At 40.4% G+C, this 25,493-nt stretch overlaps 1 protein-coding gene across 1 annotated transcript in view; it reads left to right on the top strand.

Annotated features, from left to right (window-relative positions):
* TRIQK (triple QxxK/R motif containing) overlaps window positions 1–24,660 on the top strand; it is a 342,742-nt gene extending 318,082 nt beyond the window's left edge. Inside the window, exon 14 of the transcript XR_006592646.1 lies at window positions 23,984–24,660. The gene's annotated coding sequence lies outside the window, so the exon portion shown is untranslated. The remainder of the gene's footprint in view (window positions 1–23,983) is intronic.
* Window positions 24,661–25,493: the final 833 nt, after the last annotated feature.

Raw genomic sequence — 25,493 nt, 5'->3', positions numbered from 1 at the left:
AGGGACAGGAAGAAGAGGTAAGGCTTAATAGAAGCAATCTTGAGTTAATTTACTCTGATGGAGAGAGATAGGCACTGTACTGGTTGACCATGTCTTTGGCATTTATGGCATTCATTCCGCGCTGGTATTTGAAAACATGTGTTTCATGCTTGACTGTATTTTAGAGCCGAATGAGAATCAGCTCCATTTCGTCTTCATTGGGGACTTTTTGATTATTTGAACTGAGATTCATTTTCTTAATTTTTCTCCAAACCTTGATCTTCTGAAACCTTTTCCAGTTACACAGAGCAAAAGAGATTAGACTGTTATTTCCATTAGCATAAACATTCTATGATGCCCAGTTATGTACCTCACACAAGGACTTGAAGGAGTGAGAACTCACTTAATATTTAGTGAGTGGTGTAATCAAGGGATCGATGAGTGGATCTTCCTTCCGCCAGGAAGCTCTAGTGTATATGGCACCATTGTCCATACAAACTGTAAAAAGCAGACTGCAAGAGAGACAGAGAGAGAGAGAGGGAGAGAGAGGGGAAGGAAAGAAGGGAGGGAGGGAGGGAGGGAGGGAGGGAGGGAGGGAGGGAGGGAAACCTTATTTCCCAATGTTAAGCAGGGGATGGGGAGGGGAGTTGTAAGTAAGGGCAGGGAAGATGTAGGTGGTCATCCAGTCATTCCACCAAGATATTTATTTTATGTCTGTTACATTCTTATGATCAATTTGCTAAGTACATACAAGTTGAAGGATATGCCAGAAGACACCCTTCTAAATACATCACAGTCTGGGTGAAAGCTACAGGGAATGTACTATAAGGAGCATAGGGCTTAAAGTTAAGAGGCCTGAGTTTGAATCCCAGCTTCATTTCTTGCTCTGTGTAAACAACTTCAATGTACTTGATCATTCTGAACCCCCATATCGCCATCTGCAAAGTGGATCTAGGAATAACAGCTACCTTACTTGACTATAGAAAGGTTATATAATGTGTTTTAACTTTAAAGTTAGTCAATCCAATCACCCATTTTCCAGAAGGATTTGTAGCATGCATAGTTCTGATTCAAAAAAAAAAATATTTACATCTTTGAAAAATTAAAAAGACTGTCCAATGAATCAAACTTCTGGAAAACATAATCTTTACCAATTTTCATTTCAGAAAGTATACAGTTCTTTTCAAGAATCCTCCTTGTGCAGAAAGAGTTGATCTAAAGCAGACCAAGTGGAGTCTCCTGTTGTGTTGTCTGCCAAGCAGAATGGAGGAAACATAACTGTAGTCTTGTATCGCCGGAATGGCATAGCAGTCTCATCATGCAATTAGGAATTTAGTGAGAGGTAATCTAACAGATACCTTAGCTAAAGATAAAGTCCATCTATTTCTGCTCATTGCATTCAGAATTACGCCCTTTGGGGAAGGAAGGGGGTACAAAAAGACTAAGGACTCTGGTCTCATGCTCTCTTCAACACTTCTCACCTTTGACTCTGATTCTGCATCTATCCGCAGGCCTTGCAGCTTCCTCTTACTTTGCCTCATGACCCCTAAACTCAATTTCTGAGTAAGTATCTTGCTAAAGAAGACAAGTATCTGTCTGATAACTGAGTTCTAAATTTCTGTTTACTCTTTTCTATCATCTGTCTCCCTGAAGCCCTGACACTGGCCTAATTCCTCTGGTTGTCATCTTCTGGGACATCATAGACCTTTCAACTTGCATCTTTGCCTGTGACTATCCTAATCCAGTCTCCCTTTGGCAGTTTCTTGTGCTTTTGTCATGTCCTCCCAACCAGGTCACTTCACACTGTGCTAAGAGGAGCACAGCTCTGATGCTAGAACTGGCTCATTCTTCTTTTTCCTGATCCATGTTCACACTGAATGTGCTGAGAGCCAAAGTGCTTCCCAAGATGTTACAAGTCAAAGGTAGCCAGTTGGTGGTGAATGAGCCGTAATCATTTGAAGTGACCAAAGAAGACAGAGTTTGTTAGATGCATAGAGTCACAGAGTCATGTTTAGGCTGAAACAGACCATCTCATTTTACAAACAAGGAAACTGAACTCTAAAGAGAGGAAGAGTCTAACAGAGGTTGTAGATAAGAGTAATTTGAATGTAAGTTGGGGACTTAAAACACTAATTTAAGATAAACAGCCCTTTTTTTTTAACATGGACGTGAACAGAGGAGAATGAAAAAATTTGGAACCCATATGGCTGAGGGGGAAAGGAAGTGGAAAATCTTTGTGTGGAGGCAAAGTGGGAGGCATAGGAGAGTAGAGGCAAGAAGTGTTCAAAAAGGAAATCCACCAGAAAAAAAAAAAAAGTTAAGAAAGTAAGAAAGAAAACTCAAGTATTTACCAGATCAACCGGGGCAGGAACGGAAAAGACCAATTTTAGAAATTATATTGGCGGAACACCTTGAAAAGCCAATGATGAAAGGATATTTCTAGGGATAAGGAAAAGAAAGATCTAGAGAAAAGCTCAGGCTGTTAAGGATGTCTTAAAAGAATAGTTTGAGTGAAATCTTGGAAGCAGGAGCTCTTTCCTGAAGCAAATTAGAGGTATCAGAGATACAGCTGACCCTGGTGCAGAGATAGTGTGGAACTGGCTGTAACCAGACTCCTCTGAATTGGTCAGAGCTAACTCTGTATGATTTGTTGACCTGTAACAATGTGAAATCCAAACTCCCACATTCCCAAGTTAAGGTAAATCTTGCAGTTGAAATATTGGCTGACTAGGAGGTTTTGATGACCATGCTTTCTCATATAGGTTGTGTTTTCACTTTCTTGAGTTGTTGCGGTCAATGGTAGCATTTAGTACAGTGAGTTTAGTCAATAGCAAATTTGGTGGCAATAAAGGACTGCTAATCATTTGAGTATTTACTGCAAGTGAAAACAATATCTACCATAGGTGGTCTACATTGACTTCCAAATAATACCAGAAGCAAGTGACTGTGGTAACCTCAGGGTCACGTTGACAATGCTGATCCCTAGCCTGCTTCATAGGGTGTGTATAGTCTGATGGAAATAATGTACAGAAGTCAGTTATGCTCTTTGCTACTTGTGAGGGTCCTAGATCTTATAAAACCTCAACAGTACAGCACGTGAAGACACATACGTATATTATCATGCAAATATTCAATAACTATTTATGGTGTCTCTACATTTGATAGGGAACTATAGAGTGTCCAAACAAAATTAAGTAAAAATGGGTGAGTTTACAGTGTTTAGTGTGCTTTACAGAGCTATATGTACCTAAGAGCAGCTCACTCAGAGTGTGAAGCTTATAGTCTACTTCTCAACATGATGGCATTGGGGATTTTTAAATGAAGCAGATCACCATGTAGGTAAGGTTGCTGATTTAGTTCTCAGACATCACTTATTGAAAAAAAAAACAGAAATGAAGAATCTAATAAGTAAGATCATATCTCTACAAATTATAGTCCTAAGAAGCAATTTTTAGAAAGGATTTCATCTGTAATAACTATGTTAAAGTCTCTATACCACAAAGTCAGCAAAACAAGGGAAAAGAGAGACCAGAGATATGAGGATGAATTATTCAGATTTACCAAGTGTCACTCAAGCTGTTCTGTTTTGAAGATTCACTCATTAATGTATTCATTTAGTTAATCTTATTAAATATCTACAAGGTGTTTGACAGCATAAAATAGCAGGACAATGTGTTTAGCCTCAAAAAAGCTAAAAATCTGGCTGTGAAAAAAATATCTATGGTGTAATGCATATTGCAATGAGGTTGTAATCAACATAGAGAAGGACGAAGAAGGGTGAGAGCCATCTCACAAAGGAGATGATATTTAAGCTAGGACTTAATAGATGAGTAGAATATTTCCAAGTCAACAAAAACAGGACTTTCCAGACAGAGGTAATAGTGTATGCTAACTCATAGAGGTTCGGTAGTTTCTTCCCAACTCACATGTATATGAAAACTTAATACAATAGAGACACCATTAAAAATTAGTGAGGACCTGGGCTCTGTGCTGACAGCTCAGAGCCTGGAGCCTGTTTCAGATTCTGTGTCTCACTCTCTCTGACCCTCCCCTGTTCATTCTCTGTCTCTCCCTGTCTCAAAAATAAATTAAAAAACATTTAAAAAATTTAAAAAAATTAGTGAGGATAATGAAATGCTTTAATAAACAAATGTACTTCAATAAATGATGCTTAGAAATGAAATATCTGTGGAAAAATAAAATTGAACCTTTACCACTATACACACAAAAAAAGTAAATTTGTGATAGATCAAAAACAAAAAAAGTCTAGAAGAAAGTATGTATTTAAAAATATATGCATCACCTTGGGGCACCTGGATGGCTCAGTCCGTTAAGTGTCCAACTTCAGCTCAGGTTATGATCTCACAGTGAGTTTGAGACTCACATCGGGTTCTGTGCTGACAGCTCAGAGCCTGGAGCCTGCTTTGAGTTCTGTGTCTCCCTCTCTGTCTCTCTGCCCCTCCTCCCTTGTGCTCTGTCTCTCTCAAAAATAAGTAAACATTAAAAAAACATATATATATATATATATATATATATATATATATATATATACACATATATATGTATATATATACACACATATATATATATATATATATATATATATATATGCATCACCTTGAGAAACAAATGCACACATTATTGAAGAAACTACAAAGTGGACTGTATTCAAATTTAAGCACATGTTACACAAAGGACACCATAAACAAAGTAAACAGACATGCCACAACATTGGGAGAGGACTTTTGCAAAGTGTATAACAAAACAAATTACTATCCAAAAATTTTAAAGGTGCTTACAAATGAGAACACATACACAAAACTCAGTAGAAAAATAGGCAGTGGCTATAAATAGGTAATTCACAGAAAAGAGGGGGAGGATTGTCCCATAAACATACGAAAGGTTGCCTAGTTTCCCTCATAATCTGGGAAAACCACAATTAGATATAATTCCAGATTTAGTTTGGCAAAACATAAAACGTTTGGTAGCAGCAGATGTGAGCAAGAATATAGAACAGTGAAGCTCTCATGCACTGTGATGGAATTAAAATTTGTTTGGAGAATAATCTAGTAATATCTGTCAGATTTGAAGATTCATATCTCTTTTATCTCATCAACTTCATCCCTAAATTCTAGTAGATGTACCCACGGAGATGTGTAAAGAACACAGGTTACAGCATTTTTGGTTAATATAAAAAGCTAAAAGAAACCAGAAATAAAACATAAGTGTCAGTTGACAACAGAAAACATATGCCATTAAAAATCAGTAAACCGGGGGCACCTGGGTGGCTCAGTTGCTTAAGCCTCCAACTCTTGATTTTGGCTGAGGTCATAGTCTCATGATTCCTGAGTTTGAGCTCTGCATTGGACTTGACACTGACAGCATGGAACCTACTTGGGTCTCTCTCTCTCTCTCTCTCTCTCTCTCTCTCTCTCTCTCTCTCTCTCAAAATAAATAAACTTTTTAAAAAAAAAATCAAAGGATGCCTGGGTGGCTCAGGTGGTTGAGCATCAAACTCTTGATTTCAGCTCAGGTCATGATCCTAGGGTCTTGGGATAGAGCCCCCTGTCAAGCTCTGTGCTGAGTGTGGAACCTGCTTAGATTCTCTCTCTCTCTCTCTCTCTCTCTCTCTCTCTCTCTCTCTCTCCTGCCCCTCTCTCCTGCTTGTGCACTCTCTCTCTCTCTAAAATAAAGTAAAAAAAATGTTTAATCAATAAACTAGACCTATGAGCATCAATGAATAAACTTTAAATATATAATAGGGACCAAAAATTAAGCTTCAGGTTGATGATATCATACGTGAAGTGTGGAAAGATGCAAAACAATAATATTTTCTTTGAGGAGCAAAAATACAAAACACATGCATGGCTAAAAATAACAATGCCAAATTCATGACCATGGGAGCCCTGTGATGTTTTCTTTAAAAAAAAAAACAGAAAGAAAGAAAAAATTCTGAATCAAGACAAGTACCTATATTTGTTAGATGGCCTTCCACAGTTTTCTTGTGTTCTGCATGTAGTACATTGTGGAATCAAGGTTCTTGGCTTTTCGTATGAATCTCAGGAATCATCTAAATGGAATGTTTCTCAAAGACTACAATATTTGTGGTAGTGCTATAACCAGTAAAGAACACAAGGGCTACACGGGTCATGGATATGGGTAATTCTTCTTACTGTGAGGGTGGCCATTGGCATGCTTCCTTGTTTATTGCTTACTGCTTCAAGATTCGTATTCATAAGCATGAGTCTAATATTTTAACAGGATAGGAAATTCTCAGCAGTTAGGTGTAGGTTAATGCTTACTGTAATTTGTGAATATGTAAATTATGAAACTCAGAACTCAACAATTGCTTCACAGACAGGAAAGTTTTCTTAGTTGAGCAAAGCGTGGAATAAAGTAACACAGACCTTCATATTTGTCTTTGTGTGTGTGTGTTGTTGTTGTTGTTGTTGTTGCTGTTGTTGTTTGTTGCTTGTGTATTTTTGACAATCCCTTGAAACATTTAAGCAGGGCTCAGCAGAGGAAGCTCTCTGCTCCACTTGGCATTTCAGGAGCATCTCAAAGGCTAGGAGCTGGAATCTTCTGAAGGAAAGCTCATTCACTGACTCACTCACTCTTAGTGGCTGCCGCTGGCTGTTGGCTGAGTCCTTAGCTTGGGTTATCAGTTGAAACCCTTCCTCACAGCAGGGTGGCTGTATTAGTTTCCTATCATTGCTTCAACAAACTAAAACAAACTTAGTGGCTTAAAACAACACAAGTGTATTAGCCTGTAATTCTATAGGCCAAAAATCCGACTTGGAGCTCACTGGACTAAATGGCAGGGGTTGAAGCACTGCATTTTTTTCTGGGGGCTCTAGGGGACAATCCATTTCCTTTTCCCAGGTTGTAGAGACTCCCCACATCCCTTTCTTCTGACCCCCTTTCTCCATCGTCAAAGACAATGGCATTGCCTCTCTTGGTGCCTTTCTTCCATGATCACATCTTCCTCTGATTGACATGCTCCTGCCTCCCTCTCTGTGAGCCCTCTTCTGTGGTCATGGCTCCTTCTGACTCTGAACTTGCTGCTCCTTCTTCTTCTATTTAAGGGCCCTCGTATTATATCCAATCTAATCTCATCTGAAGGCCCTTCATTTAATCACATCTGCCAGGTCCCTTTTGCCATATACTGTACCATATTCACAGGTCTCGGGGGTTAGGACACGGGCATTTTTGTGGAGCCACTACTCTGTCTACTACAGTGGCTGAGTGCCAAGGATGGGCATCATGAGCAAGCCAGGTAGAGGCTGTATTGCCTCTCCCGCAGGAGCCACAAAAGACATGTAGCATCACCTCCCCCGTATCGCTTCTTGCCACGGTGGTCGTACTGTCCACACAGCTTCAAGAGGAGCGAGAGTTGACTCCCTCTCTTGATGACGGGAGTTCAAGATTCTGGAAGAGGAGTTTGGAATAGAAATACTGCTCTGAGCATTTTTGTCAAATACAACCTTCCACAAATAGTATAATAGATGAAAACGCCACCTCTCATGTCCAAATGCCTGTGGTAAAATCCCGGCCCTTCTCAGTGGCAACAGCAGTGTGTCCTTGAGAAAATCAACCTTGCTAGTGTCAAACGTCTTCATCTCTAAAATGAGCATAACGGTTGTCCTATCCCAAAGAATAGCGGTAGGGATGAGATAAGGTAACCTATATAGAATACTTCTCATGGTGCCTGGCTAATGGTGTGACCTCAAGAATTGTTGCTATCAACCAGCCATATGCATTTAAGCAAGTGACTCAACCGCTTGGCAACTCAGCATCTTCACATGTAAAACAGCGATGAGCGTACTTCACAGGATGGTTGTAAAGATTAGGTATAGTTGACAGGTAGCAAGTATTCAAGAAATTTTACACACAAATAATCATAATTAAAAACACGTTTACTTAAGATTATATATACAATTATAATAATTAAATATGATGGGTTATGTCTAATCACTCCCCCAAGGAAGCGACATCACCTTACAAAAAACAAACAAACAACAGCAACAAAATAACAAGAAGTGGAATTAAAACCGTAAGACCATATGTACAGAGCTGCGAAGAATTTCAAAATTATTAGTTACACGTAAGTCTTTAATTAGGAGTTTCAGATGTGTACCACTATGAACATTGTCTTACCGCATTGATACTGTGAGTATAGTGGTACAAAGGTGTGCACTGATTCATCGTAAATGAGTCGGGTTTGCTGGATATGGTTTGGACAGCAATACTGATAGAGAAACAGTCATAAAGAGAGGAGGAACGACAGTCACTTTGAGGCTTAGATGAGCGCTAGTCCAGTCCAGGTTGTAAGGGACTCAGAGAGCCGTATCTGTGTAAGGTTCTGGTTGAACCCAGCCGAGACTGCTGGCAACGATGCCTTAACCACATTCGGATTAGAATGGCACTGTCTAGAAACAGACTCCAAATTAAGTCATTTTTGTCTTCAGCAAGTTCTAGGGCTGCTAGATAGGATGTTGATAAATGCATGAAGCGAAAGTAATACTGTTTGTAAACTTTCTACAATGCCTTGCCTTTCTTGTCTTACTGAGGTAGAAAGTTCTTTGTAGAAAACAAGATGGTGTGTGTTGGAGGAGAGTTGGCAAAGGCACACAGCTCTTCCAAGACTCTCTAGGATCAGGGCGCTGTGATGTCACCAGCAAATTCACTTTCCACCAGGGTCAGCTTCATGGACATGTGACGAGTGCAGTCATACATGGCCTTGGGCTCAGAAGGACCTGGGGTTCCTCGCTCTGTAGTCACTGTCTTGGAATTATTAATCATTTAGTCTTTGAATTTGTGTTTTGTAAGTGAAGTCCGATAGGACAATAGAGCATAAGGAGGTGGGGCTCAGAGCCTCAGCTAACATGTGGTGCGGCCTCCTGCTGCTCTCCCCCCCTCCCTGGCATGAGTTCTTGGCAGCCCAGTCCCCACCTTCCTGGCCTCGAGCCCATCATACCTCACACTTCCTCAACCAGGGGCAGGGGCAGGTTAGTAAGGGAAGTCCCACATTCTTCCATTGCCCTCCACCCCTGGAGTGGGGCGGGGGGTACTGGGTATGGACCTGGAGAAGTTTGGGCTTGTATAGGCCTTTACCCCACAGTATCTCGGGTGGCTGCCCTAACTCAGGATTGTCAGCTTCATAGGGCATTTAATGGGTGACATATTTGTGTGTGTGGGGGTGGGGGGGAACGCTTTTATCCACTCCTGATCAAGTTTGCTAGCATGCCCATCCTCTATGAGGTTAGAATCCCTCAAGGTCACCTGTCCCTGTGGCTTGGGTGGCCAGCATGCAAAAGGGAGATTGACCAATAGGTCTAGTGGCTCAGGCTGAGCCCTCGGTGCCTGTGAGGGTCTATACTAACCCTGTGTATATTCACCCACCTGAGACAGTGCAACATTAAAAAGTTAATGAAAAATGTCAAAAGGTTAAGAAAGACATCTTAGAAGAAAGAGAAAAGGTTATATTTTAGTAATTTTAGTAACACATTCTTCCTTAATTTTAAACAAGCCACCACCCCCCCAATTTCATTTTGTATCAGGTCTTGCAAATTATTTTTTTTAATTTTTTTAATGTTTATTTATTTTTGAGAGAGAGACAGAGCTCGAGTGGGTGAGGGGCAGAGAGAGAGGGAGACACAGAATCTGAAGCAGGCTCCAGGCTTTGAGCCATCAGCCCAGAGCCCGACATGGGGCTCGAACCCATGGACCAGACCCCAAGATCGTGACCTGAGCCAAAGGCGAATGCTTAACCGACTGAGACACGCAGGCACCCCAGGTGTTGCAAATTATTTATCCAGCCCTGCAAAATAATCATTTCTTTCACCTCATTTTCCTTCGTGGAAGTGAAGGAAAATGCAGTGCAGGGGGCCATACCATCGAGGAGAGTAGTTTCACTAGTCTGAATGCGACAGTCCCTAAAGTAAATCAACTATGGCTTCAATACTAATCTCTGAAAGCTCTCTCAAAATAGTCTTTTCAATGGATGCTGGCGGGCAGTCTTCAATTAAATTTCCATTGTGACTCATTTCTGTGGTTGGCTCTTGGCACTTTTTTAACTGAAAGCAGACCTGTAATTGGTTAAAACGGCATAATGATTTTATGGATTTTTAAGAGTCCTGCTTGCTTTTGACTGTTTCTTTCTTTCTTTTTTTTTTTTTTTTTCGTTGTCATAGCTTTTTATTTATCTTGTTACAGAAGTGATAATGGTATAGCCCATCTCATATGGAGGTCAAAATGTTAAATTTGAAAGACTCCAGAAAGTAACCCAGGGTCTGTCCCCACCAAGGACTTTGCTCATGTGAAAGAGTTGTCCCTTGTTAGCATGGGCAGCCTCTTCCTTTAGGTTTGAAAGGACAGACTCCCACACAAGCTGAGTGGCTACAGGATTTCATACCACAACCTACAGTCCGGCTGGAGAACAGTTAAATTCTCCCAAAACAAATTTTGTTTTAGGTGCATTTATTTTCTGTTTGGTATTGGATTCCCACAAGTCAATACACATCATGGGATGTTATATAACATTCCTTCCACTTGTATTTTGGGTCCTTAAAAAAAATCTTAGCAAGGTGTGCTTATTACACTACATACATTCTTTTTCTTCTTCATTTCTTCACTTGTGTTAGCCACATGTTTCAGTGGCGTCACAAAGGAGCCAAACATTTGAACTGAAAGTGCTGGCAACCTTTTTATTAAACTGCAAATTTTATTTTCGGTAAACTAGTAGGTGGTTACTATGTAAATGCTAGCAAGTGGCATCATGGGGGAGGGAGGTGAAACTGGCAGGATTTGCTAGTAAATTAAACATCAGGGGTAAGAGAACAGCAGACATAAGGAAGACTCATAGGTGTTGAGCTAATCGGCTGGGACGACAGTGCCATTTACTCAGAGAAAACTGTTGAAGGACTAGTTTGGTCGAGGGGCATATCAAGGGTTCTTTCTTGGACTTGATGAGATGACTGCTAATATCTAAGTGGAGAAGTCGGGATGCAGTTACGTGCAAAAGTCTGGATCAAAGTGGGGATGTCCTGATGAATGCATAAATGTGGGAGCTAATAGCCCTATAGGTTTTTAGGCAAAGTCATGAGAGCTGAGATCACCTGAGGACAGATTGATTTAGGAAAAAAAACAACGACAACAGCGAGTCTGGGCCTATGCTCTGAAGCATCTCAACACTCACAGAAGAGCCAGCAAAGCTGACTGTGAGGAGTTCTTAGAGAAGTTAGTTGACAACAGGGAGAGTGAGTGATCACCTAAGCCAACAGGAGAGGGTGTTTCAAAGAGGGTATGGTCAACCGTGTCAAATCTGAAGAGGAGTCAAGAAAGCAGAGAGAAGAAAGGAAACCATGGGATAAACTCTATGGCCGTCATTTCTGACCCTACCAAGAGAAATATTAGTGGGATGGTAGAAAAGAAACTTAACTGGAAAGGTTGAGAAAAAAGAATGTACACAACACTTTCAAAATGTTTTCTGTGAAGGAAACCAAAAAGTTAATGCTAACTGGAGCTCAACTCATGTTGCTTTCGTCGATTATACATACTACAAATAAAGGTAGTGGTTATGGGCTTACTTTGGTCCCCCCACCCCTTCCCCCAGCAATTCATGTGTTGAAACCCTAACTTCCATCGTGCCTATATTTGGAGAAGGGGCCTTTAGGGAGATAACTAAGGTTAAATGAGGTCATAAGAGCGGGGTCCTAATCCTACAGGACTGGTATGTTTTTTGAGAAAAAGAAGAGACAACAGAGATCTCTCTCGGCGGAAAGGCCACGTGAGGACACAGCGAGAAGGTGACTGTCTATAAGCCAGGAAGAGAGGTCTCACTAGAAATCAACGCCGATGGCACTTTGATCCTGCACTTGCAGCCTCCAGAACTGTGAGAAAACAAATGTCTGTTGTTTACCACCCAGTCCGTAGTATCTTGTTATAGCAGCCCAAGCTAATACGGTTGCTTACACAGTATATCTACAAAGCTTTGTTCAAATAAAATAATGATAATCATAATGGCTTCATGTTAACAAAATATTTCTCTGTTGATATTGACCCCAATTCTATATTCTTTTCCAGTTTCAACCAACTCATCCTCTAGATCATCCTCTATTTTAGCAAATGTACCAAGCTTTAACCATTTGTTCAGGACAAAAATTTCAGAGCCCTTCCTTGATTACTCTCCTTCTCTTCCATGCCAGCCACACCAAGTTCCATCACAGAGGAACCCTGATAGCCCATCTAAAATGTGAACCAAGTCTTACCTTACCTCTGTCATCAACATTCAAATGGTGTTCTTTCTTATAGAACAAAATCTAAAGTTCCTACTGTAATCACAAGGCTGCCATCATCTGCCCCCTTGGCTCCCTCTCTACATCACGTAAGAAACAACCTGAAAACTCAGTGGCTTAAAACAATACTTATTATCCCTTAAGTGTTTGTAGCTTGGCTAAGAATTACCTGATCCTGACAGGACTCACGTGGGGTTGCTTGCCTGGGTGGCTCTGTTCTTAGAGGGACCAGATGACCAGTCTGAGCTCTTCTTATAGGAATAGAAGATGTGTGTTTGAGAGAGAGCACAGAAACAGGGAAGGTCTCTTAACACTTAGACTCAGGACTGGCATATTGTCACTTCTACTTTATTCTATTGACCAAAGCAAGTCATATGGCTAAATGCAAAGTCAAGGCTAGGAAAATATACTCCTCCACTTAAGAGGAAACATGGAAATATTTCCAGAGGAAATATATCACATGGCAAAGAATGTGTATGCACAGAGGAACAAACAACTTGACCAGCAATGCAGTCTATTACATACTCTGATCCAATTTCCTATATTTCTTACTTTTGTTAACTTGACTTCAAGTCTCACACTTGTTAATCAAGCTGCTATCTCAAGGCCTTCAGACTTGTGTTTCCTCCTGCTTGAGGCATTTTTTTCTCTAGATTATCACATGGCTTTTATTCATTCATTCAGGTCTCTGCTAAAATATCATATCCTCAAAGGTTCCCATGACCAGGGGTTAGAAAACTATGGCCCTGGCCCACAGACCAATTCATACCCACTGCTTATTTTTGGAAATAAAGTCTTATTAAAACACAGCCATCTCCATTCATTTACTTACTACCTATGACTACTTACATATCACAAAGGCAGAAGTGAATAGATGTGTCAGAAATTATGCCAGAAATCTTAAAATATTTACTCTCTGACTTTTTCCAGAAAAAGTTTGCTGACCCTTACTCTATCCCATTTTCTTACTTTATTTTTCTTCTTTATGATTATCTTTTGACATTACACTGTATTTATTTGTTTATCTGTTTATGATTGATCTTCTTCACTAGAATCTAAGTTTCTCTAGGGAAGAATTTTGTCACATTTACTGCAGTGCCACTAGCCCTAAAAATGTGCCAGGAACTCAGAATTATATTCTCATCCCCTTTAAGTCTTTGCCTAAATGGCACTCCCAAGTGAGGTCTCTCCTGACGACCATGGCACTCTGGGCCCTCTTCTCTGCCTTATGTGTTTTCTTTATTGCCTTCTTACACAATACTTAACTTTCTTCATAACTTTATCATTAATGACTGACTCTCACATGAGAATATACACTTCACAGGCGCAGGGTCCTTATATGAGATGCTTGCTTGGGACAGTGCCTGGTATATAAGTACCCAATAAATATTTGCTGAATGATTGAGCAAATGAAGATAATTTCTTAGGAATGGAATTGAAATTGTTTAATTTCAGAGAATAAAATAAACAATATGAAGTAATGTTATTATTCAGTGTTTAGGGGAATCCTTGAGAAAAGTCTTTAAAGGAGACTCAAATCCTCCAGCACCCCCATGCACTGGGTGTTTTTGTTTGTTTGTTGTCATAGAATGGATGAACCTAACAGCTTATGGATCAGGGATGTCTAGGTTATTAGGACCTTTCCTGAAAGCCATGCTGCCCATTAGCATCAAGAGAGAATGGAAAACATCAGCAAATACTCTGTTGATGGTGCCTATTTAGATGCCCTATGTGCTAGCTCTCCTCAATAGTCATATTTCAATAAAGAGAGAAGAACATCCCCCTTGTACTCTACGTAAGGTAAAAGGAAATTCTGACTGGATTTCAGTCAAACTTTATGTTGCCAGGGGAATAATAACAAAAAGTAGGATGTCAGCATATCCCCCTGCCCTACTAGAATGTTAGAGGGATCATGAGAATAGATTTCCTGCGTCCTCCGCTGTCTCACTTCTCATTCTCAGAGTGAGCAAAGCCAACCGTGGAGCCAAGTCCATTCAGAAGATAAAGATTATTACTTTCGGGAGGCTGGAAACCATTCATGTAATACCCAGATGTATCCAGATGAGCGGGGTGAAGGAATGGTTCTCGTTCACTTATGGAGCCTGCAGTGTGGGATTTTCAGCAGCAGCTGCTTGAAGTCTGGATGCCCAGTGGATTCTGCCCCCTTCTCAAAGCTGAGGAGGAGGAGGATATATAAGGTCTTTGGTCACACAGTCTAGTGGAACAAATAGCCATTGGGCGGAGACTTTGGTTGACAGTGGTTTTATCATTACATGTCATAGCAGATGCAGCCAGTGCCCTGCCATATCCCCTTGCACTTAACACTGGAAGGTGCGGTAACCCAACTTCCAACTGCCAGCGTTCGATCTTCTTTGCCTGGGGGTTTTCTCTTTCCACAGGAACCTGTGTGGCCACCAGCACAGACCAGAAGTGCAGGGGAATTAACAATCCCCAGGAGCAGCCCTTAAACAATGACTGGCAGGAGCTGGTGCATAAATACCCCAGTTCCCTCACCTTCCAGTGAGTTAAGGTTGGAATATGTGTTTTACACGGAAGCCCAGAGTTTTCCTAATGAGCTCAAGCAACACTCACCACCTATGATGACTGGTTTGATAATGTGACTCTTATTGTCTCTTTTCACTTTCTTATCTTACTTCCCCTACACCCCCCCGCACTGGGGTTTTCTTCTAGCTCCCAAATAAACTGCTTGTTTTCAAGTTATCGTGTCAAGGTCTGCTTCTAGGGAAACCCAAACTCAGAAACATGCTTACCCAATTCATATTTACTTTTAATTTCCTAGCCTAACTTAAATGTGTGCCGATTTTATTTTCGTTTCACGTGTGAGAGAAAACATGCTCCCCCTGAAAAACCATATCCTCTTCATAGTAGATTGAACCCTTTTGGGAACCTTTAGTATTAACCTTTCTAGTAATAGTACCTTTCTTAGTCTTGGTTATAAGTGGACATGTTATTGCAACCTAAAAGTTTTAACAAAATACCTGTAGGTATGTTAACATTTAGATTGTTCATATAAAATTTTTAGACGTGATAGTTCTTTTATAAAACTCAAACCCTTTATTTTATACGTGAAAACTCATTAGGTGGTATAAGATTTAGTCAGTGATTTAGCTAAGATCTCACTGCTAATTGGCTTCCCAGCTGAAACCGCAAGTTAAATTCAGATATTGCTTAAAATAAATATTATTTAAGGTCTAGTAAGTGCCCTACATTCATCCTGTGTTCTAGGCTTTCCCAGTGGTGCCTGTTTTGACTATCTGATAAAGTGCATGTCTGGATGGTTAGGAAGAGGGAAGTCTGTCTTGATTTCTTTGGTCTCTGCTCTCCTTCTTACAAACAAGAGGATGCTAGCTTCCTACCACAGAACAGCCTCCTTTTTGTGATTTCTGCATTTACCTGAATACCCAGGGTTTTTCCGTTCAAGGAGGAGGAGTTTCTGCAGTTTCTGCAGCCCCCAGCTGTGGAAACAGCCATTCTCATGTTGTAGCAGAACTAATGATCTGCCTCCAGGGACCCGTGAGAGAGTCCTCTTGCCACCCTAGATAAGTGCATATGGCTGGTGTGCTTGTATATTTCTGCTCTACCCCCCCACCCCCCCATCTCAGACTCAGTTTCTGCACTTCACAGACACTCAAGCCTACCTGTCCCATGGGCATTAAGCCTGTGGCAGTTCTCACCCATCAGTATGGGTGTGCTCCTGGCTGCAGTCAGAAAGCCCTAGCAGCTGCTGCTGTGGCCTCATCTTGTAACGCCCCAGGTTGCCCCAGTCTCCTGCAGGGGCTGGGTTCGGGCTTCATTCAGCAAAGCCCCATCATCATCACGTCCGCCTCATCGGGAGCCTCAGGCTGCACTACAGGCTGACCTAGCTGAGCCCAGGAAGGTTCCGGCTTCCCAGAGGAGTGGTTAACCCCATCCAAGAGTATCACGATCATGGGTTTTGAACTAAAATAGTCTTTGGTTGACAGTGCTTTGAACAAGGACATATAGCACAAACATTTTGCCCGTTCTAGAGACTGGGCATCAAAATAGAGAAAGCCTAATGACATACCCAGAAATACTTATTGTACCATGAATAGCTTTGAAAAGCACAAAAGCTAGTCTCTTGATTTCATCTTATCTTGACTTTTTTACTGCCCTGTGTCCCTTTTTTGTTTGCTTTCCCCTTTTATCTGTGGGGAGATGTATAATGGTTAATTTCTTCCTAAAGAATAATTCATCCAGGGTAGTACATGCTGCATACATCTGCGAGGCTCTTACGTATTTTATGCATTATGTGGCCCAAATGGCTACATTAGGAAAAAAAAATCCCAATTAGTGAAATTTAAATATGGAATTTCTTTGAATTGCAGCTCTCCTTTCATATGTTACAACATCCTGATCAATGGCACCAAAAAGCAAAAGGTTTCTCTTATTGCTATATATTTTTATTTCCCTCCAAATATCAATGCCACATCAACTGTTAATCTGAAAAACCTCATTTAATGTCAGCTTGCTCACAGTTATGAAAATTCAGGTAATGTATTCCTGTTACTAATTGTATTTGAGAAAGTGTTATTAATTTCATATATCAAGTTCGTAGTGGCCATCTGTTCCCTCCGAACTGCTGCGTCTCCCTCCATCTGCCCTGTTTTTCTTCTGCTAATCGGGTGGCAAGGGCTCAGATGATCGGGAAGTTTCTCTCTGACTTTTGATTTGTCACTCATCATCAAGCCAGCTGTGCGTTTGTAACAGACTCCTCCGACGGGTGGTGGTGAATTTAAATCTGTCTGGTTTTCTTGTTGTTTTTTTTTTTTAAATAAAACTTTTTTGTCAAAAAATGTTTAAAGGAAGCCAGATTGTATTTTCTACACTGTAAAATGTGCTTTGCTGCCACTAATTTGGCTGCATCTGCACTCTCATGAATATAGATGAAGGTGCACGGCCAGGATATTATTAGGGACTGCGGCGAGCAGGGAAGAATTTTAAATGCGGCAAGATACCATAGTTTAGATTTCTGAGAACATTAGGACAAACTCGCATGAAACTGCTGACATTTGCTAGCTTTAAGTTCAAGATGAGTTTTTGAATCTTAACCGCAAATATTCTTCTTTGAATATTTTTGCTTGTGTGTGGTTGGATAGGGAAAAGAGATTGCGGGAAGGATTGTAGGAGAATATGATTAGATCAAAAAGATTTTTAGTTCAAATTTCTTCACCTTGTCTCCCATAAATCACGGACTAGAGTCAGCATGCAAGGCACTTGTTTGAGTCCATGTGCTAGGTGAGCAAGCTGGGTAGGACATTAGCCAGCGTCATTGCTTTCAAGTCACTTGAACACCCTGTGGGATAACATATGAAGCTTACAGACTTGGGGCCTTGAAGATGAACCTACAATACCAATTATTTATTGTTTGTGATTGTTTATTGTATAATTCAGTGCTAACAACAGGCCATACAAAATAAATGTTTATGAAGAAAAATATTATTCATCTCCTCAGATAAGCATTTTCCCCAAAGTCCAATAGACAACAGCAACACTCAGATGTTAATGACAATTAAACAAGTTTTATTTTGCCTTCAGAATGATTCGTTATCACTAGATACGAAAAATATTCAACTCATGCTCAAAAAATGTGCATTTTAGGAACAGAGAAGAAATAAAAATAATGGGATAGTATCTGTCCTCAAGAAACTCACAATCTACTAACTATAAAGTAGGAGAGGTATTCTATGACCGTTCCAGTGACAGCTACCAATAAATAGTGAAGCAACAACTGTTGGATAAACACAGGTACAAATCTTCATAAGAATAAATATTCTGAGGGGCGCCTGGTGACTCAATCTGTTAGACATCCATCCAACTTCGGCTCCTGTCGTGATCTGTCAGTTTGTGGGTTCAAGCCCTGCATCGGGCTCTTTGCTGACAGCTCGGAGCCTGGAGCCTGCTTCGGATTCTCTGTCTTTCTCTCTCTCTGCCCCTCTCCTGCTAGCACTCTGTCTCTCTCTTTAAAATAAATAAAAATAAACATTTTAAAAAAAGAGTAAATGTTGTGAATTGCATTAGCTCTAAAACAAAGATTTCTAATACCTAGTTCATGTCTAATAAGTTCATATTTTTCACATTAAAAAGTGAAACTTTTCTTGAGTTCTCCCTGTTCATAATCATAGCACCTCAACATCAAAAAACCTGTCACTCTCGCTAAATAAAGACACTTGTTCAAAATGGTAAAAAAAAAAAATGGAAATTTACATTTCTAAGTACAAAGATTTTATGTCATAATACCTGTTATGGGTTAATTGTGTCCCCTAAAAAGATATGTTGAAGTCTTCATCCCCACACCTGTGAATGTAATCTTGTTTGAAAATAGAATAGTTTCCCCTTATCTATAAGGGACACATTACAAGACACCCCTCACCCCCGCTCCAGTGAATGCCTGAAAAAAATGTGGATAGTACTAAGCATTATATATACTTTTTTTCTTGTACACAGATACATACAATAAAATTTAATTAACAAAATTAGGCACAGTAAGAAGTTAACAACAAACTAATAATAAAATAGAATATTTATAACAATACACTGAAATAAAAGTTATGTGAAGATGGCCGCTCTCTGTCAAAATATGTTATTCTACTGAATTCATCCTTCTTGTGATGATGTGAGATAATAAAATGCTTTCTGATGAGAGGAAGCAAGGTGAATGATGTAGGCACCTTGACATAGTGTTAGACTGCTATTGACCTCCTGACCAACTGTCGGCTTTCAGACATTGGTTGACCAACTAAAACCATGGAAGCAAAACTGTGGACAATGCCTGCTGTAGGGTCTTTGCAGGTGTAATCAAGTTAAAATGAGATCATACAGTATCAGGGTGGGCCCTAATCCAATATATTTGGTATCCCTGGAAGAAGAGAAGAGACACAGAGGAGACCCGTGGAGAGAACATTGTGTGCCAATGGAGTCAGAGATTGGATAATATTTCTACAAGCCAAGGAACACCAGGATTGCCAGCCACTTCCAGAAGCTAAGGAAGAGGTTGAGGATTCTGTTCTAGAGACCTGAAGACTCCTGATCTCCCAAACTGCAAGAGAATTCATTTCTGTTGTTGTAAGCCACCAAGTTCATGGTAATTGGTTACTGCAACCTGAGGAAACTAATAGACCATAACACAATTCAAGAAATAAAAACAGGAGCACCTGGATGGCTTATCAGTTAAGCCTCTGACTCTTGATTTCAACTCAAGTCATAATCTTATGGTTCATCAGTTTCCCTGCTGGTAACGCGTAGCCTCCTTGGGATTCTCTGTTTCTGTCTCTCTCTCTCTCTCACTCTCTCTCTGCCCCTCCCTCATTTGTGCTCTCTCTCTCTCAAAATCAATAAATAAGCTTAAGAAAGAAAAGCAAAATATTTGACCTTTTTTTTAATTTCCATAATTTTTGTTTGGTTTTAACATAGGACCATCAAAATTCTCATGTTTCTTGGTCATGAAGAACACCTAATGTGGTCTTAAAGTTTTTTGAAAATGGATTCTTTCTTAAAAATTATGTTGTTATAAAAATAAAATAATTGTAGAACTGTCAAGTATTTTCAAGCCACCATAATTAGTGACACATGAGAAGCATGGCAGAGGAAATACCAGATGTAAGTTATTTCAAGGGGCAATGATGGGGTAAAATCTTGTATTATCATACCTTCTTTGACCATCTTTCATTGGGAAAACCATTTTCTTATTTTTCCTCCCAGAGATTTTACTAGGGCACTGGAACCAGACCCAAATCTAGTTCCATTTCCACTTTTTTACTTGTCTTTTGATATCCTTTATAAAAAACCTCTTTGCATCTCTGCTTCTTTACTAAAAAATCAGAGTTACCAATATATAATTGGTAACCCAACTAACCTCAAGGTAATTTTGAGGGCTTCCAAACCTGTCTAGATTGTTAAGAATAAAAATTTAAAAATTAACCAAAGCATCCTCCCTGTCTCATGTTGTTGCCTGTTCCCCAGATTTTCCTCTTTAATCCAAAAAAAAACAAAAAACAAAAACAAATCCCAGAGACCCATGGTAGCCCCTTCCCTTCACCATCACCTAAATGTAGATCCCTTCCAACTCATCCAGATCAATTTGTGATTGACATTAGTCCTCCATAGTTCTAAACAGCTGTATTTGAACTTGCCTAAATGTTGCCCTTTCTATACAACCTTTCTAATCAAAGTGTGGTCCTGAGGCCAGCAGCTACCAGCCTCACCCAGAAGTTTGTTAGAAATGCAGACTTTCAGGCTGCTGGGTCAGCGGTAACATTTCTTTCTTTTTTTTTTTTTTTTTTAATTTTTTTTTTCAACGTTTATTTATTTTTGGGACAGAGAGAGACAGAGCATGAACGGGGGAGGGGCAGAGAGAGAGGGAGACACAGAATTGGAAACAGGCTCCAGGCTCTGAGCCATCAGCCCAGAGCCTGACGCAGGGCTCGAACTCACGGACCGCGAGATCGTGACCTGACTGAAGTCGGACGCTTAACCGACTGCGCCACCCAGGCGCCCCCAGCGGTAACATTTCTAATAGGCTCTCCACTGATCCCAATGTACATTCAAGTCTGAGAAGCAGTGCTACACAACACATTATTACTGTTTTCCCTACAAATCTCCAAAGTAATGTCTTACAGTAGGGGACATACCTTTTCCTAGTTTGATAACAGTATCCTTCTCCTTTATTTAAATAAATCACAACCTTCTAATTTTACAGAATTTGTGTCTGAACAAAAGGGTAAAAAAGGCCCAGTAGTACTGCTGATGCTTTCCTAATGTACTATGTTCACTGACAGCAAGACCTTGGAATATCCTTAATGATATTAACAGAATATACATTAACACGGAAGGGAAGACCAGGCCTTTTTAAGCGGTAGTTCTGTTTCCTTCCCCTAGGTAGATAATGAAGTAGATTCACTTTTCCCATGACACTGGGCTGCCTGATATTTTGCTGTGTTACATGACGTGCTTCAGCATGACTAATACATCCCAGCTGGTCTCAACAGCAGGAAAATGTGTCGTGGGGGGTGGGGGGATGGCGGTGACATGGTTAGGAAGTTACGCATGCGCACGCAGAGGAGGCTCTGTTGTGTCTATGATTAGAGTTGGGGGTGGGGTGGGAAGAAAGAATGAATGAAAGGGGGGAAAATGAGGAAATCCCAGGAGTTCTGGAGACTTGAAATTTTTCAAGCTGTCATTTACCTTTGCAAAGTTGTGGTTGGTGACTGTGTTTACAGGCTGTGGATCTGTAAACAGCACATGTGCAAACCGTTAGCTATTGTTTTGAAAATGACAGTATGGCCAATAATTTCAATTTCAGTGTTTAAGCGTGAACCAGATGACGCTATGTTTTATTTAAAACTGGGCATGTATCATGGAGGGTGGAAACTTGTACCTCTTAAACACTTTTATATTGTGTAGTGTGCCATATGTTGCCTGCTTTCAGGTTTTTAAAGTGATTGCCTACTGCCTAAAGGTAGCTTGTCTCAAGATTATAATCCGCATTTTGCTGGAGGGCAGAAGTGAACCCATTAATTTAACAGCACACTAATGGGATTGGTATAAAGGTGTTAATTCTATTCAATATTCCTTAAGGATTAGGTTGAATGATAGTTTGGTAAGAAAGAAAGGGGTAAAGAATCAACAAGAGAAGTATGAGGCCATACAAAAGGGTTGACCAATATTAAAAACTGTCTTCCTATCACCACCACCTAAAAACAAACCAAAACAAAACCAAAAAAAAAAAAAAAAAAAGCCAAACTTGATAGCCAGATGAAGTAATTTCTAACTTAAAATCCTTTTTAAAATCTTAAATTTCCTTCCTTACCTTGTAACTTTAGTTGGGAACAAGCTTCTTGCTTCTCATTTACTCTTAACGAAGAATGCGTGCTAAGTTTTGCTCTGAGTTATCCTGGGTACATATTCAAGAAGGTTGCCGGATACATATTCTAGCTGAATATTTAACTTTGATAAGACTGGGCCCAGTCAATGAAAGATTCTTGCCATCTCAGACTCTTTTTAAAAATATTTATTGGTGCTCAGCTGGAAGGGAGTTGGCACCTAGTTCTGACATGACATCCGCTGGCTAACTGCTATTGTGTGGTCCTTGACTCCTTAGGAATGTGAGACCATGTTCTGTACCGTGCACATCAGGGCAACAGGACTGAGACACAAGTGGGGGAAGCCTGCCCCATGATTTGATAAAGCTCATACAAATTTCCATCTTTACTTAGAGGAATATTTCTCTAATCGTAGAGACTCCAAGGCCTAAGCTCCCAGATAATTGTTTATCCTGGGCTGCTTTCCCAAGCAACTTTGCTACTAAGATTCCAGTTCTGTCTCCCTTAGAGGAGGCAAACGTTAGCTCTCTTGTAATAGTTCCACCCCACTAAGTAGGCATCCAAAACACCATCACCACTTAATTTGCTTAATACTAGTATCCATGTTAAACCAATATCTTCCCTTTAAAAAATTGGCAGTTTATAACAGGATTTCTTATCAGGTAATAACTATCTAGGTTTATTTTAAAACCCCTGTCTTGTTAGCTTAAGAAATAAAATCCAGCAATGACAGAAGATTAGGTTTCCCCCCCGGGCGGGGTTCAGACAGTTCCTTCTTTGTGTTTGCCTCTCTTCTTTTGTAAGATGTGATCGGCAGCCTGTATTGGGAGGCCTGTGGGGGAAGAGATTAAGTTCTCCTCAGCTGGCCGTCGGAGGGTGTGGCTCTTTAACATTTTGGCTAACAGATGGTGACAAACCAACAGGTGCACCCAGATCACTGCACCGAGCTTTCTACATCTGCCGGGCGCACAGTGTGCTTACTCTGACTTCCCCCACGCCAGCTGGGGCCTTGGCTCCACCAAGCATGGCCCAGACAAGGTATACAAGGATGGAGGCCCATGACCTTCAACCATTAACCTACTGATATGTGCTTTAGAGGATAAGCGGGGCAAAAACACTTTGATCTGAATGGTATGCAGTGAAAAGAGAAACAAAGAGTGTAGACCCCGGGGTGAAGTGAGGAAGTGACAGGCAGTTTTGGTAACAAAATCCTCTTTTCAGGATTTGACAGCTTCTCTCGTCGGGCCAGATTTCTCTTTTAGCAAGGACATTGGCCTGCATTTATTGCCACCCTGGAAAATTGTTGTTGGATGACTCAAAATTGTTGAATGGAAACAACCCAGAGAATCATTGAGACAATCCCCTTTGCAACAATAGCTAAGCCTTCATACACTTGCTGTATACAGGGCTCTGCTGGAATTATCCCGAAGCAGCCTCGTAACAAATCTATGGGACGGGCACCATTTCTCTTCCCATTTACAGTGGAGAAACCAAGGCACAGAGAGGCCAAGTGAATTACAATCAGAAAAGAGCAGAATGATACTTACTGAAGCCCCTGCACTTAACAGCTGTGTGGAATAGTCAAGGATCGACTTACTACTTTAGAGCTTTATCTACTTGAAGACGTAGGGAAGAAAAGACACTCTTGGGGTCACTGTAAGTTGCAACTTCACATGTGAAGCCTACTTGAAACGACTGGTTTGGTTTTGGTTTTGGGTTTGGTCTGATTATCAAGGTCCTCGTGTCACATATCACCATGTTTTTTCACTAATCTTCATCATTAACCTTATTTAAAGCCTAGGATTTTGAGACGTAAGAATTCTCTCTCCTACATTTTCATTTTGGCAGATGAGGAAAACTACTCACAGAAGTATGTCCTGGAAGCAGATCGTTTGCTTTAAAAGCCAGGAAGAAGCAGATGAACTGAGGAACACTGTCTTCCACATGTGGCTTCATGAGTGGTTTCCAGCACTCCCCTGTGGACATGCGATATGCAGTCTAGCAAAGGTATCTTGATGCCCCCCTAGTGTTCACATGAAGAATGCTGTGGTAACTAGTGGCTCATTGTTTTTTTACTCATCTACAATCCATTATTTTCCTCTTGATGGGGGTCATCTCCTAAGGATTTTGTGCTGTTGTTTTCTGTTGTTCGTTTGTATGTTTGCACTACCTACATGTCGGGTGTGGTGTTGTGTTTTGTATGCATCTTATCATTTAATCTCCTCCTACAAAACACTATGGTGTAGATATTATTATTGGTCCATTTTACAGATGAGGAAACTGAGGCTTAGCATGTTTGAGTATCTTGTATAAGATCTCATAGCTGGTAACTACATATTTGTATGGTTTTTGATTATTGACTAGCACTCCCACTGGACTATGTCATGCAAAGACAGAGATTGTATCTGCTGAGATGCTTATATTCACCCCACGGTGCTTAAACCACTTAACAGGGTCTTCATACACATATGCTTAATAAACATTTGTTTAATGATTAAATGAGAGAATAAATGAATAAAGTTGGAGACCAGAATTCAAAGTCATGCCTATTTAAATCGAGAATCTGTCTTGTTAACCACTAGTTATGTGACCCCACATTGCTCAGACTAACTATGTTCTGCTCATACCTAGGTGGTGTTAATCACCACTAGGTATTGTTATGAACCAAATTCTGTCCCTCCAAAACTCCTGTGTTGCAGCCCTAACTACCAATGTGATTGTATTTGGAGATGTGGCTTTTAAGGAGAGAATTAAGTTAAATGAAGCCATACGGGTGGAGCCCTAATCAGATAGCCCTGTTGTCCTTATAAGAAGAGGGAAAGACACCAGAACTTCCTCTCCATGTCCACACAGAGATGAGGCCATGTGAGGAAGAGCAAAAGGGCAGCCATCTTCAAGCTAGGAAGAGAGGCCTTCCCAGAAACTGACCCTGACACACCTTGAATTTGGTGTCTAGTCTACAGAACAATGAGAAAATTTCTGTTCTTTAACCCACCCAGTCTGGTGTTTCACTGTAGCAGCCTGAATGGACTAATACAACTACCATGACTCATCTGCTTTCTTTCCTTGTTCCTCTTACTCTCCCCTTTATCAGAGTATCTTTTTCTTTTTTTCTTTTGGATATCTTCTAGCTGTTTCTGTTTCTCGGTCTTCAAAACGCAGTAGTAGGGAATTGCCTTCTTCCTCCATATGCACTCTTTTTTTTCTTACCATTTTCAGCAAAGAAATGCAAGTTAGCAGCTTTTTTCTGCCTTTCTGATCATCATTTTTCTTAGGAGGAATGAAATACTAAGACAACTGAACGCCTGTTTGATGCATATAAGCGACATGGATTCTCTGTGGTTGGAATTAACTTCCT

This window comes from Felis catus, chromosome F2, assembly GCF_018350175.1.
Source record: "Felis catus isolate Fca126 chromosome F2, F.catus_Fca126_mat1.0, whole genome shotgun sequence".
Classification (NCBI taxonomy): Eukaryota; Metazoa; Chordata; class Mammalia; order Carnivora; family Felidae; genus Felis; species Felis catus.
This window is presented reverse-complemented; position numbering and strand designations above follow the sequence as displayed.